Below are 15,485 nucleotides of genomic sequence, written 5' to 3'. Positions count from 1 at the left end.
CAGCTTAATTTCAGTTTCAGGGTCTCATCAGCTACTTAAGGACACAATAAGAACAGCCCCAAAATCTTGAGGTGACAAAAACCCCTTCCCACAAGAAATAATAATTTGAATTAGTTTTCATATAATAAAAAGGGAAAAAAAAATACCAACTGTTTTCCTTCCTGTTCTGAAACTGAGTAGTTTATTCCTATTTCAAATAAATCCAGATGGACAAACCACGTTTTTGCTTAAGTCCTACGTTTCAATGAACAGGAACTGAAAGAGAAAGAAAAAAACCTATTGATGCATTCTTCTAACCGTCCACATCAGTAAGTCTTTTTATGCAGACCAAATGAAGTATGTAAAGCCTCAGAGCAGGAAAACAGTATTATAATGGGATTTTTGAGGAAAACAAGTTCCGAAGAGCAAGTCACACACAACTTTCCTACACCATCCTCACCTAATTAATTCTGTATCCATAGAAAACTAGTACTGTGCATGAATGAAGCAATCTCTTGAGAAACAACTACATGAGAACTAATAAAACAGGACACGTTAAAATTATTGCCAGGAAATCTCTAAAACTTTGCCATATATTTTTACAACACACTTGCCTACGTTTGACCTCACTGCAATGTTTATAAAATACAAATGTCAGAGAACTACAGCACTTCCTTTCAACAATCCCAAGGTGGTATGCAAACTGGTTTTTTTCAGCTCAGCATTCAATCTTGTGACTTCAAACAGAGAATGGAGTTGACCCACAATCAGAACAGTAGAGAGATATAAAAAAAAGCCTCCAGCAATACTGACTTCCTCCCCAGGAACACTTGCAAGTTTTCAAACCCAGACCTCAGACTGTCAAGGCTGTACTTTCATCAGCCATCGCTCTACCGCAAAGAGGCTGACACAGTAATTTTGAATAGTAATTGGTTCCTCTCTTTTTTAACAGGAATTTAAATCCACCCACTCTAGAAGCAACAGATCACGAAGTAACACACTGAATTATTTGCTCTCAGCCAAGTACCTAAATATAAAGGGAAACAATCCTGCTTAAATGTCACAGGGAGCTATACTGGAAGTTAATGCAAATCCACAGATGCATGGAAGTTAACTTTATTGTGAAAAGTACCCCAGACTGCACGGAGGCTGACAGCCACTTTTGGCACCTGAGATGCTCAGAAGAAATGAACTGCCTATATAAACTGAGCATTGTTTCTGGATCACAGCACTTTTACAAGTAGAAGCAGTACACATTTGGCAGGAGGAGGTCACTATTATATCTGCTGTGAACTAAATTAACAAAACTTTCTCACGTAAACATGGGCTCCATCAAACAAAATACTCCCAAACTGTTGCAGTACAAGTATTATCAGCAATGAAAGAAATGAGAAAGTCTTTTCTTGCAATACGAAAAGATAAAATGTTCTGGGACATCATCCAGAGCGCTTGGAGTGACCATGTATTCAGATTACATGGATTTAAGTAAGGTCACTTCGTTTCAAAAAAACTCAAGGATGATCCAAAAGAAACACAAATTTCATTAGGCTTGAGCTTCCATGTTCCTGCAAGAAATGCTGAAAAATAGATATTGCCTCAGCCACCTGTAATTCTTAACAGTTCTTACAGTATAGCATCAACTTTTATAGATGCAGAGATTTTTATAGAGGAGGAGTGAGCATGATTTTTGCCAACTGTAGAAGACCTATCACAAAGCCCAACTCAAATCCCTGCACTGGACTAAAAGCTCTGTAATTGGGCATCTGGTAGTTCAACTGCGTAAGCACTGTGACAGGGAGAGTGCTTCACACAAAGTTCTCTCCAATAAGTCTTTCCTTGTTGGTTCATTCCTGATCAGGTAGGTAACGTCTAATTTTATGGTATGTCATCCAGTGCCAACACTTTACCTGGAAAGCATCTTTTGAACACTGTAGTTCCAAAGACTAAATCTTTCTTCAACTGCTATTTTCCAAAATCCAGTTCATGTTACGAACTCATTGTCCACACTATACTGTGTCTCTGCTGTTTGTTGGGAGATCAGAAATGCAGCAGCTATAGCTATAATAATAGCTATGAAATAGCTCTATAGACCCGGTTAAGAAAACGCAGTCTGAGGGGCTCCATTCTATCAAAAGCATACTTGCAAGCTGCACGTCGCTGAAATTTTTTTGAAATAATTATCTGGGTTTTCAGGCTGTCTTTTTTTGTCTTGTGGATTTGATTGTCATTTTTTCCTACAGAATATGAGAAAATCATCATCTGTCCTGTAAGCAAGAAAAACACCAGACAAACACACGCTAATCCAGGCCATATTCATCCCTCTCTCTTGGGGGTTCATAATGCCACCCCTTCCTCTCCTCCTCTGCCATTCACACATGCAGGCTCACGTGTACTCCTAGAAAGCTCCATCTTTACCTCAGCCAGTGCATACAACAGCTGAATTAAATATCTTCACAAAAGTTCTTAAGATTGTCTGAATAGCAGTAATTGTATTAAACTGAGCTTGTTCTGATCGGTACTAAGTGTGAACTTTTGTCACCCGATAAATACCTCGCTCTGCCACAGGCGTGAACAGCAAAGCAACTGAAAAAGTTTCCTAGAGACCAGGCATGTTGTCTCAGCTGCAAACTTCACCCTCCCCATCCACAGAGTCAGAAACTGGAAGTGTTTTCTCATGGAGCAACAGGGACTTCCAAACACATGGTTAGCCAGGTCATCTGAGGGCAAGTCTGTTTCAATTACTTTTCATTTTAAAACCTCCAAGCCTTTTGCCACACAGTGTCGTACTTCCTGACTTTGTCAAAGGATACCCGCTACATTTTCTAGGTTACTAGGTCTCCAGTACTGCCCTTTGGGTGTATTTTCACAAGACTTAATACAGTTAACATGTCAGACATCGCCACAGTATCTCTCTCCTATTGTCTGTGGCTTCAGGGAAACATTGGTTTCACATAAAAATATGACTACTTTTATTAAAAGATATAGATCATTGTTGTTTGGTTGTTTTTTTAATAAAACCTTACACTGATTTCCATATTCTAAATGGGCCTGTAAATGGTCATTCATAATCTGAATTGCATCTCCCTTGCTCTGACAGTGAGAAACTAAGAAACTGGAGCCCATGCTATAGCATCTGCGCTGTCCTCGTGTAAGCAAGCCAGACTGATGGACCACTAAAGCAATAGCGCTGGTGTGTAACAAGGTGAAACCTCCAGTTCCTCAGCACTGCCTTCAACAGACACTGCAGCTATCCTTCAGGCTGAGCTGACAGCATGAGATATGAAAAACATTGTATTTATGATATTGCTATTATTTGTGTTTTCCCTTCTCTTCCTTTCAAAGTAAACTAATGGGCAACCCCCCTCATTATAGGTGTCATGCCTAACAACGCTATTCTCCCTGTAGCATCAGACTCTTCCTCCCTAAAGAGGAGAAAAAGCACACATGAAGATAGTGAAGTTTGCAGCTGAGACAACATGCCCGGTCTCTAGGAAACATTTTCAGTTGCTTTGCTGTTCACACCTGTGGCAGAGCGAGGTATTTATCGGGTGACAAAATTTCACACTTAGTACCGATAAAAACAAGCTCAGTTTAATACAATTATTGCTATTCAGACAATCTCAAGAACTTTCGTGAAGATATTAAATTCAGCAGGATTTAGAGATTATTCATTTGTTCTTCCTCCGTGCATTCTTCCTCCACTCATGTCTTTCATATATATATCTATAATGTATATATTTACCTATTTAGAGATAGATTTACTATATACGTGTTAAAAGGGGAAAACGTGCCTTGTATACTGTACCAGTTAACCTGGCTGAAGCTGTTGAAGACTGCAGTTCCTATTTAATGGTTGCAGGAGACTGGGCTTTGGATGAGGAAGCAATGGCATTTATGTGACTAACAAATATTTGGGTTCATCTGCCTTTAAAATGACTATAATAGGACAAAACAGAGGAGTCAAATGGGCAACCAACAGCAACAACAAACAGAAGCTTTCACAATTCAACTTCTAGTTACGTGGAATGCACTGGCTAGAGAGGACAACCCACAATTTCACTAAATATTCTAGCACATCAATCCTTCAATTCCATGCCAGAAAGGTTACTTCTTCTCCTCAACATACAGTAGTTACAGTTATTTTCTGACTACTTTAAGAAATAAATTTACTGAATCTAATTGATACTCAGCTTTTCAGCTTTTTTTCTTCCCTCCAAGATGTTGCTTATTTACTTTGCTTATTCATTAGTAGTTTCCTTACACAATGAAGAACAGTAAAGCAAAGAAACAGAGATTAAATAAAGCTGCAGCAGAGTTATGTCCTTAAGAATTAAATCCAAGCCCTAAACTGCAGAGGCAACTCAAAAGTCATGCTGAGTATGTACATTTGCAGTCCAACTTCCATTTAAAGTGGATGACAAGTTTAGCAAGGATAATACCCTTCAAATACTAGCTGATTGGAAAGGCAAGGACATTTGCTCAATTTACCTATAGTATTATCCTGCTGGCCTGCTGGGAGTTTATCCCCTGCTGTGAGCTAGCAATAAGAGTTTTACTTCTGAAGTCCCTGATGTGGGAGCATTTTTCTTAAAGATCATGGGATAGTTTGGGGTTTTTATTTTAAACCACTGCAGCAAAAAGTAAAGAAGATTAACTGAGTTTGCTGCACACTTTATCTCACTGGTTTTGGCTAATTCTCAGTCAGCATATCCTAGAATACAGCTTTAAAATCTCAATATTTCTTTGTTAAAATTATTATAGTATATAATAAAAGACAAACATTTTAGGGTGCTGAAAAAGAGACACAGTATTTTAACCTATATACGCAATTTTTTTTTTTCAGAAGACTACTATTCATCTACCTGCAAATTTGTATCAAAGATAAAATATCCCACTATTTTTCCTTCTGCTTCCTAACTACTTAACAATCAAGATGCACAGCAATACATTGATCTGATCTAGTACCGTTTCAAGTGTAAACTTCCACTTGCAGCAGCAGGTCTCAAGCAGATGGTGCTTGGATATAGCCAATTGATATACAAGTAAACTGGGACATCCTGACAGCTACAGCCACCCGGCTGCATTACAGCTCACGGAGAGCTTATAAGGCCAAGCTCAGTCTTACAGAAAGCCTAACACTTTCCAGGGAACTTGTTAGGACTGACGTGCTTGTGGTATTAAAAGCCCACTTGCACCGTGAATGGCAAAAAACAAAAGATTTTTCCAATGTGACCCATCAAAAACTTTCTAGCAATTAATAATCAGGCATTTCATTACTCAGCAGTGAGAGAGATCAGACACTTAATTTTCCTGACTGGTCACAAAACAGGCTAGTAATTTAAAAAAATTCCTAATGCTAAACAGGATTAAATTATTATTATTTCTGCTTACTATAGGGTTTTTTCTGTGCAGAGTATTTACTATTTTATTGTTCTACAGTATATACTAACAAGACCATTTTTTCTTTTATTTTATTTTTCTTTTCTTTTTTTTTAAGATCAAATAATTACGTGCTGGTTTGCAGCAGAACACGACTCCTCACTGTAAAAGCAGTGGCAGGAGAAAAGGCAGGAGAAAACCAGGGGCAGCCTTCAGGCATGGTGATGCTGCTGTGACCGGAGCACCTGCAGCGTGCCGACTGTCTGAGCTATTCCCTGGGAAAGCTGCATTAACCTACTTCTCCGGGTCAGGCTGTCTCTTCCTCCCACACCTCACCACTGCAACCAGCCAGCTTCTCTGCAGCAGATTCAGGGAAGGAGGTCACCAGGGGCCACTGCCTTACTGGGATGGGGATGAGGTTTATTGTGCTGAGCTGCTTTTTCTGCTGTGAAAAGGGAAAGAGCATTACTTTAACAAGGAAAGGAGCAGGGGTTGCTCTTTACACATGGGAGCGGAGAAATGGCCAACAGCCAAAGCCCAGCTTGAATTCCTCCCTGCCAGGTGCTGAGGCAAGCCTAGCCTGGCACGGAGGTCCTCCCGACATCCTCAGCAGGGTAGGAAAACTGAAATATTGTGAACATATTTATTGCATTAGTCTGAAGGATCTGCACTCTGCAGTACACTTGTTAAATATTTTATCACTTCTGATTAATTGATGGATTTTTAATTTTTAAATATGCTCACATATAATTCTTAATTCTTGGTAGGAAACAAAGGACTGTAGTAATGTAGTAACCTACTCTCTACAGGTGCTGTACCTAGCTCTCCTTATGATCAAGTCTGTCACCTTCCAAACTACAGGAACAACTTCAATGAATTCAGTTTTTCATCAAAATACTGTAAAACACTATTTTCTCAAGATTTCTATCTATGTTACAGGCATTAAAGAACGTCTGCAACATTTACTACACAGAGTAGCTTGAGGCTTTTTCAGCCCACGCTGTGGGGAAGGTAAGATACAAAAACACTGCTTATATATCCCTAGACTGCGCAATTAACGAGCTGAGACTAAAGCCCCTCTTAATCCCCATAATTGCATCTAATTGAGGTATATTGGGGATAACTTTGGTTTTAAAATTTGTCAGTACATACAACTAGGATGTATCTTTTTGGGGAAAAAAAACACAAACAAACAAAAAATAAAACCCAAACCCAATCAACCAACCACTCAGAAAGTAGCAAATAGGATTCAGTTTCCTTCTGTTCACCACCTACTGTGTTCCAGAAGGACTGGAAGAATTAATTTATTCTAGGGGGTGAATCTGAGTTTGCTGTTGGTCCATAACCATATTTGCATTGACTGCTATTGGGAACTCACTACAAAGTCTGCTGAGAAGGTACCAAAATTGTTAAGTAACCACATTTACATTTTTGAGCATCTTTTTGCAGGGGTTTGCTTGTTTTTACTGGGACAGTTTCTTCATAGAAAACAGACTCCCAAAGGAAAATTCATAGGACCACAGCCTCAACTGTATATACAGAAATAGTTCTGATCAGCCTTTTTATTAGTACTCAGCAGCCCCAGCCAAACCTGGCAATCCAGGTGGGGTTTTTGCACACTCATGAGAGATTTTTATCTGCCACAAACAGCACGCAATACAGACAGACACAAGAGACAAGGGATGGGAAAAACACGGTACAGAAGGAACAGAAATACAGTGCTTCGAGACGTGCAGAAAAGCCATCTGAAAACCATTCTCCTTGAAAAGCTCGTGTCAGTGGAAGAACCAACCATTCATGCTGGTGTTTGCCAGAAACAAAGCATGACCTGCAGCATCATTGAAAAGAACTTGCACTTTAAACATACAGTATTGTAACTTTCAGATATTTACACCCAAGTTCTTCCTCTGAATAGTTTTACGATGTTGTTACTTGGAGGAGACCCAGGGAGACTCCCCCACTTCAGTGGTTGGCACCAACCCACATCGCGTGCTGAGCACAAGCATTCCTCCACAGCACTCTCTCCTACTGTCATGAATACCCAGACTGATTTAAAGTGGCCCCCCTGGGTTGCAGCCACTCTGATCTATACTACATGAATAGAGAAATATCCTTTGACTGATAAACGAAAGCTGACAGTCAGTCAGACTCCTCCTGTACTCAGCTGCACAAGCTTTCACATCTAATACTCCTTCAAATGCAGAAATTTAACTACAGGGCTCTTCACTTTCATTTGGCAAATAAAGATGCAGCTCTGTATCTGTGTTCTTTATTTTGAGGCTAGGTTTGTCAGAGGGTTTTGTTGTTTTGTTTTGGTTTACAATAGGACTTGGGGCCTCAGCAGCACACTCTTGGTTAACTGTTACAGATATAACAGCATAGACTGAGCAGGTGATTTACTTACTGCAGAACACGCTGCTATGACAGAGAACAGTGATTTCATCTGAGTTTACAGTGGAAGCGTTTTGGAGGCAATTCCTCATGTCCCTAGGGCAGATGAAAATTATTCATTTTGTGGAACTACCGCTACCCCACAACCACCACCTATTTCACTACTAATTGATGCTTGGAGCAGCGCTAATGAATTCTGGAATGAGCTGTGCTCACCTATCCCTCCACCAGGACAGCTGGAAAAAGGTCACTAAATGGAAAGACATATGAGGGGCATGAGAACTGCGAACAGAGTGATGCATCCAAGCAAAGGGCATCTTTGTGGTCTCTTCACCTGATGCAGAAACACTCAGATCCTCAGAAGAGTACTCACACCAAAAAAATCTGCAAACAGCTAAGAAGATTCCATCAAGTGATACAATGAGTCCTTGGGTAGGATATCCTGCTGAGATACCAGCCATAGGCATCCAGCTGCTAGGAAACCAGTTCAGTTTGCTGCATGCCTGAACCAAAGGAGATAGGAAGCAAAAACATATGCTTCATCAAAACCAGATTCACAGCAGGACTCAGAAATAACCATATGGCAACTGCTTTTAAACATAAAGTGAAGGGCATTCTATTAACACTAATGTAATGCTCTAATCTCTAGTATATGCCCTTATTGATCTTGGTTGCTTGCAAAAATAATTCAGATAACACTGAATACATTTCCAATTTTGTGGCTTATTCAGTTCTGTTTCACAGTTCTTTGTAGGCAGGCTACAATTTCTATGCATATATTATTTATCAGATGTATGCTCTTCCCATTTGTTCATCAATTATGTGCATTAACTACATAATGACTTGCAGCTTGAAATCTGCAAGTCCTGTTTGCCCTATTTTTAGTTTAGACTGACATAGTCAATGCAAGAAGCTTCAAAATAACAGCATTAACAAAGATTTATCAAATCGGCCAGATTAAATTATTTAAGTAATCACCAAAAGCTACTTCTTTTTACTGGACTATAAAACATATGTAAGTCTTAGCACATTCTAGAAAGACATACTGCAGCACAGTTTTTCTGCAAATGTAAATTGACTGAGCACAGCCATCTTGACTTTAATTCAGTTAAGCTTAATTTTACTTAATTTTTGCATACAGACAATTTGCTAGCAGCTCATCTTTATATCAAAATGCTTTAATCAGTATTTAGCAGATAAAGCAGCCACTGCCATGAAGACATATAAAAATGGATTTGTACAACCGATGGGAATGATGCAGTACCTGTAATAATTCCAGGGAACATTATATTTTTAGAAAGCTTACATCCTAAAACCAGCTATGTCCAAACACCTTTTTTTTTTTTTTTTTTGTAGCAGCAAACTGTTTAGAGAATTAATTTCTTGATTCGCCAACACAATGCTTTTGTACAAACACAGTCGCAGGCTGACCTGAAGTGGAAAAGTCAGCACGAGTTCATTTACCATCTTTTGAAAAGCAGACCTACTTGCACAGCAAAACTGCTGGTTTGAATTCACAAATGGCAGCCAGACACATGCTAACACAGCAGTTTTATGAGACAGGAATATATTAACATTTATCAAACAGAACCACAATTAATTGGGTGCCACCAGAGAAAAGTTCTCCTGCCCACACTGGAACAAGAAAGCATCTCCTGTGGATTTGTGCCCTACATCCCATAAATGTGCCTCCATCCATCACGAACAATCCTTGCTCTTTGCCCTTCTAAATGACATATTCCCAGTAATCACTCGCTCCACCATACCCCCCTGCTTCCCCCAAGTTCCTGAAGACTTACCACCTCACTACTACCTTGCTACTCCTGTTGCCATCCCTTTCCCTGTGAGTATCTTTATTTCCCCTAAAAAATCCAGAGTTTCTTCCAGATGTTCTTGAACAACCTCCAGTGTTCTCACCACAGCTTGAGGATGCACTTCCCTCCATGAGCGGCTCCGTTTGAACGCCTTTCCTCTGGGCAGCTAGAGATTTTCATTAGCCTCACTGAGCCATTTGTAGAGATTCAACGCACGTACAGTTCCTCCAATTACAGAAATTGGTAAATGGGTTCAAAAGGTACTGGAAGGAGGTAGAGAAGATGAACTAGCAGACAAAAGGAGCAACGGAATCATCAAAAAACATTTAAGTTCTTTAGGGAAGTAGTTTAAATACACAAAAGGAAGCGAAGGGAGAGTGAATCAGTAACACACCACTTCCCAGTAAAACAAAAACACATCACGAGAAGGGAGACTCCCTAAGCACAAGGCTTGGAAGAACCAGAACTATCTCAGGTACATTTTTTTCTGAGGTTTCAAAGCCACTGACCTAAACAGTACGGCTCCTATCTTATTCCACCAGATTTATTAATGCATTGCTGTACTTTCATGCATGCAAAAGACAGGAACACTCAATCTGAGTATTAGCAATTAGGAACTTTGCAGGTTTTTTCTACTTTTACTTGGAAATATTCAGCTTGTTCTGACACTTTCTTGTCATTCAAGCATATCAGTTCTGAAACAGCGAAGTGTGCCTATCTTAAATCTTTTTATAATCTTTGCAATTCTGCCCATCAATTGAGGAGGATTTGTACAAGGCGATGACTTGTGCCATCCCACAACTTGGCAACGCCACAGGTCTTTGTCAAGGTGCAGCATGAGTAGAAGTCCAGCTCCTGAATCCATTCTGCATCACAAAATGCAATCGCCGGTAAGAGAAGGGGCAGGAGAACCATTTCCATTCTTTGCTTACCGGCAAGAGTAAATACAAGGGCTTATCTATGACTTATCGGTCTGTCTGACTCTGAGCACCAGCAGATGCCTCTGCCGTGCAATCCAAAGGCAGTACTGGAGCCACCTCAGGAAACAATTCATCCTTCGCTGCCACTGAAAACCTAAACCCATGAAAACAATGGGAATGTTTTTGGGTGCTCACAGCTGTACAGGAAAGGGAAATGAAATCCAAAATTTTAAGCAGCGTTTCTACTGGAGCACTCACTGCTTTCCCTGTCCGTTTAGCTTCAGAGCACAGACATTCAAGCTTTGAACTCCAAGGCAGAAAACCACAGCAGACATTCTTCCCTGCTAAAGGCAGGAAGCCATTACTGATGTTTGATAACTGCTGTCTCGGATTAAAGCTGTGGTCCTCCACATCTTTCTTAAAATTACCTACCTATGTTTTAGATCTACATCTAAGGCAGTCTTCAGCAGCAAACCTTTCTAACTTGTTTGAATATCACCTATTAAAAAGCAATAAACTTACTACTTTAAATATATTCCCAAACTGCATCAACTTGAACCGTTTAATTCTCCCTGTCTTAGATCCCCAGCACAGTCTTAAACTAAGAAGGATTTATTTAAGTAAAAATGATCCCACCATATTGACACACATACATAAGTCAGGAATTTACATGACATGCTCTACCTTTAGGGTGCACTGAACATGGTTGTCAGCCATATACCTCCTTTCTATAGCACCTGCATCCCCCAACAGCACTTTGTTTTGCCTGGCAGACCTGCCATTGACCTGCCATCAGACTTCTGTGAGCACAGAAATACCACAGAAATACTGTGAGACTGCTGGCTTCCTTCAGGAGGTACCACCAGCTTAACATGCTAACCTCAAGGAAGGAACAGATCCTTTCTGTAGGATGAGCTTCTAAAAAGCAAGAAGGCTACTGATGTGGTTGGGGTTGTGGGGGAAAGAGGGGTGTCAAAAGCAAGAGTCCGAGCTGGATCTTCATCCCGTTTGGACGTACTCTTCAGAAGCTGTCCTGGAAGGCAGCTGTCTGTCGTGCTAGCAGCTGCTTAACGCAGCCCTGGGAAGAGCTACCTTCTGGCAGCAGCTGAAAACACTGCTCCTTTGAAACACGCTGCTGTCACACTTCAGCTCGGCCTCTGCAGAAGTACTCTGAGTGTCAGCTCTTGCTTCTTGCTCTTACCACAGCAGCAGGGTTAAATTGATTCTTAGCGTTATTATCTCAATACATCCACAGGTTTACATGGTAAGGGGGGTGGGGGGGTGGAAAGGGCAAGATACAAATTATGGAGGAAAAAAAAAAAGCCTTTTCATTGATTGGATTCTTAGCTTACTGTGAAGATAAAATATGCACATTCTGTATTAGGCCTTTGTTGGCCACCCATGGAGCACAAAGAACTAAATAAGCACTAATTACCAGGAGCTAAGATTAGTCTATCCTAGCATGCGGAAAACACAAAGGTGAGTTTTAATAGCAGAGCAAGGAGATTAAGCAACATGAATTCCGACAAGAGCTGTAAGAAAAGGACAAGTAAATTATCCTTTGTGATCTAAAAATATAAAGTAAAGTAGTACCAGAATTCATTATGTCTTGCCTTGAAAAAGCCCAGCTCTTTTCTTCATAAAAAATCAGCACAGGACAAAGAGGCACTATCACACACACTCGGCAGTTGTCAAGAAAGTACACACAGATCTCCAAAATTCCTATTTACTTGTGATCAGGAAAGGCATTTGTTAAGCATTAGCATTACTGCCTAAGTCAATACCCTCTGCAGTTTGTAATGTGTGTTTTCTATAAATGCCTCAGTTCCACTGACACCGGCTGCTGTACAATCGAACAAAAATGCCATACAAGAGGAAAGCACGTGGCCCACTTTGGAACATTTTCTTTCTAAACACTTCTTGTTTAAATTGAAAGAACTCAATCATACAAACTAAATATAGCTAAGAACAACCATAAATATGCAAGGGTCTCAGCAGAAGAAAAAAAAAAAAAAAGACATTACATGTCTATCCAACAGTTCTGGTATAAGGAATACATACATACATACATATATACATAAATATATATATATAAAAATAATACTTTAGACATGAAAGAGTGTCCTGGTTATACAGATTACCATGTATGACAAAGTTCAGCAGTTCTGGACGGTCTGAATTGTGCTAACGTCACCTAAACGCAGATGGGAGCAGGCTCAGCAGGGTAAAAGAGAGGGAGAAGCAGTGATGCGGGTTGCAGAAGGGGAATATTCTAATTTTCCAATAGCAGAACCATTTTTTAGTATCTTCGCAGATGTTGGCCAATTTGAACAGCTCACAAGAACTACAAGCTAGAAAATAATCTGGAGCATGTGGAACAGTATTCAGCTCCTGTATAGTGCTCATTTCCCTTTGAGTCTGTTAAGTAGAGCTAATGAAGCACTAATGAAGCTGCTTTCCTATGGCTTTTTGTGTAGTGGTTGCAGTTGCTGGAGTTTAGTAAAACATGAGTTTCCTTTGACTTCTTGTTTTTATGTGGTAGATGCCTTGACAGCATTTCTCCTTTTGCAGGTTTAAGAGAAAATGGGCTCCCCACTGCAAATCTTCTGTTAGCAAAATAATTAATCTGATTTATCTCTTCCACCTGGGTGGTAATATTCACCAAACTTGCAAGAACCTTACAGCGCACCGCTGAGATAATGGTTAAAATGGGTCAGAGGATTCAGAAGCTGTGAAGAGGACTGGGGCAATGAGGCTGGAAACCGCAGGCAAGCAGGGGAAAAGATGACCAGAGTGAAATAAATCATGCAAGTTCCACCTTCCTAGATTAAAATACATGACTTTGGAACGAAAAAAAGGCTACCATGGGGAAAGCTAAAGGAGACACATAAAAAACACCCGTAACTGATGACTACAATCCATAACGACTGCAGAAAAATGTTTTCTCACTCATGATTATTAATAGGCTAAACTAATTTCTCTTTCAAAACATGTCAGTTGGAATACTGCTTTTTGGAACTGGGCTGTTGTTCAACAGAGCAGCATATTAAATATTACTGTCTGAGCTTTGAGTTGTGAAGATTTCATTCATGAGGCTACAAGAAATAAAGAGGATTCAATACTCCTACGATCCCTCCGTGTCTAAATCCTCTCTCTCTACAGTTCCCAGAGCCGTCTTCTTGTCTATGTCTAATCAACCTCCTTTAAAAAATGTGTTGGCTTTGCTTCATTTTCATTCCCACCAACACAAAGTTCCTCTGAGACGGCACACAAAAGCAGAATGTAACTACTCAAGGGAGGATATTAAGCAGTAACGGAAGACCTCAGCCTGACCTGACCTAAATGTTTATGCCCTTGCTAACATTTAAAGTGTAATGCAAAAGGCAATAAACATGCTACTTAAGAAATAGCGAAGAACCCAAAACACCAGCCAGCTCAACAGAGGCAGCAGACCAAAGGACAACTGGCATCCGGAAACAAATGGAAAAAAATCACTTTGGGATAAAATTACCTTTTTCTCACAGAAAATAAAATTAAATTTAAAAGCCCAACAAAAACTGTTTCTGGTTTTCTCAAATACATACTAATAATGCTTTCCTATATTCTCCCTCCTTAAAGGCAGTGTCTTTTGTATGCACTCACATTACCGATCTCCTCCAAAACACCTCCTTCTGCAGCACGTTCCTGCTTCCACTCCTCTCCCCTGCCTGCAATTGCTGTAAAAACTCACCACATGTATGCCAGGAACGAACCTGAACCCCACAGGCTTGAGAGAAAACAGTCCCTGCACAGCTGCCCGCCGTGCCTACCAGAGGAGATGCCATCAGGGATTTCCCAGGCACACTCATTCATTCCTTCAGCAACTTCACTATCACCTCAAATTAACTTGCAGGTATTTCCAATCAGGCTGAAATTACTGGGTTCAGAGTTCCCTCTAAGTTATTTTCGCCGTTCACCGAGATGTTTTTGCTATTCACAGGGAACTATGCAAGTTGATTCCACTTCTGCACCTCTTTCCAGTCACAATTTTCCAAAGCACATGTCTACTGAAGTGCATTCATTTCCCTACATTAACCACTGTCCCCTAGACAGTGTTCTGCATCCATGAAATTGATTTATTAAAGTTCACTGTCAGCATTTTAGTATAAGAAAGATGCATTTGTAGTGCTAATAAAAGAAGGAAGAGCAGAATAATTCTGCCTCCTCTTCATCATCCCTTTCAAAAAAACTATAGGATTTGTCATACAAAGAACATGTCTTGGCAGTAATGGCACATTTTTCAGATCATTCCAGATTATAGTTAATTATTTCCTCAGTTAATTTATTTCTAAACAAATTTAAATAGTGTTCATAGCTTAGTAGAATTAAATGCATGCACAACAAGTAACTGTAGTCCTTGACATCTGGATGAGATGCCAGTATTTTCCATTCACTGTAAGAAAAATTAAAAGTTCATTGCAGAAAAATAGTTAGCAGGACACCATCGGTGTAACCTGCATCACAGGGCGGCTCCCGAACTCTGCCTCTGAGCTCACACCACATGACCGTACCCAAAGATACCTCTGGTACCAACCCTGACACCACCAAAATCTGGGTGCAGACCTCGAGGACCACAGAGGTTACAGAGCTGAATGTTTTGTGAGGACAAAACCACACTGGCTGCAGTTATCTTGAGTTTTCCCTTCTGCCAGAAGCTGCCAAAAGCTTCTCCCACGTCACACGGAGCCAGTGCCAAGAGGGACCCACCGCTGGCCAAGGCTGAGCCCATCAATGGCCGTGGTAGCACCTCGAGAATAATATATTTTAAAAGGAGGGGAGAAGCCTGCACAACTGCAGCCGGAGAGAGGGGACCGTGTGAGAGCAACTCCCCCGCCGCCCCCAGGCCGGTGCAGCAGGAGCAGGAGGGCTCCAGGCGCCCAGCAGAGGTTCCCCGCAGCCCATGGGAAGCCCCCGGCGGGGCAGGCTGTGCCCCCAGCCCACGGAGGGTATCGGGGGGGCAGAG

The 15,485-nt window shown here is 40.7% G+C and overlaps 1 protein-coding gene across 4 annotated transcripts in view; it reads right to left on the bottom strand.

Moving 5' to 3' along the window:
- NAV2 (neuron navigator 2) overlaps nt 1-15,485 on the bottom strand; it is a 266,799-nt gene extending 251,314 nt beyond the window's left edge. For all 4 annotated transcript variants that reach the window (XM_080405389.1, XM_080405385.1, XM_080405386.1 and 1 more), the window contains exon 1: nt 1-15,485. This exon is cut by the window's left edge and continues 28,548 nt beyond it. The gene's annotated coding sequence lies outside the window, so the exon portion shown is untranslated.

Source organism: Falco punctatus (assembly GCF_963210335.1).
Source record: "Falco punctatus genome assembly, chromosome: 10".
In the NCBI taxonomy this organism is placed as follows: Eukaryota; Metazoa; Chordata; class Aves; order Falconiformes; family Falconidae; genus Falco; species Falco punctatus.
Note: the sequence above shows the minus strand (reverse complement) of the source record. Positions and strands in the feature narration are given on the sequence as shown.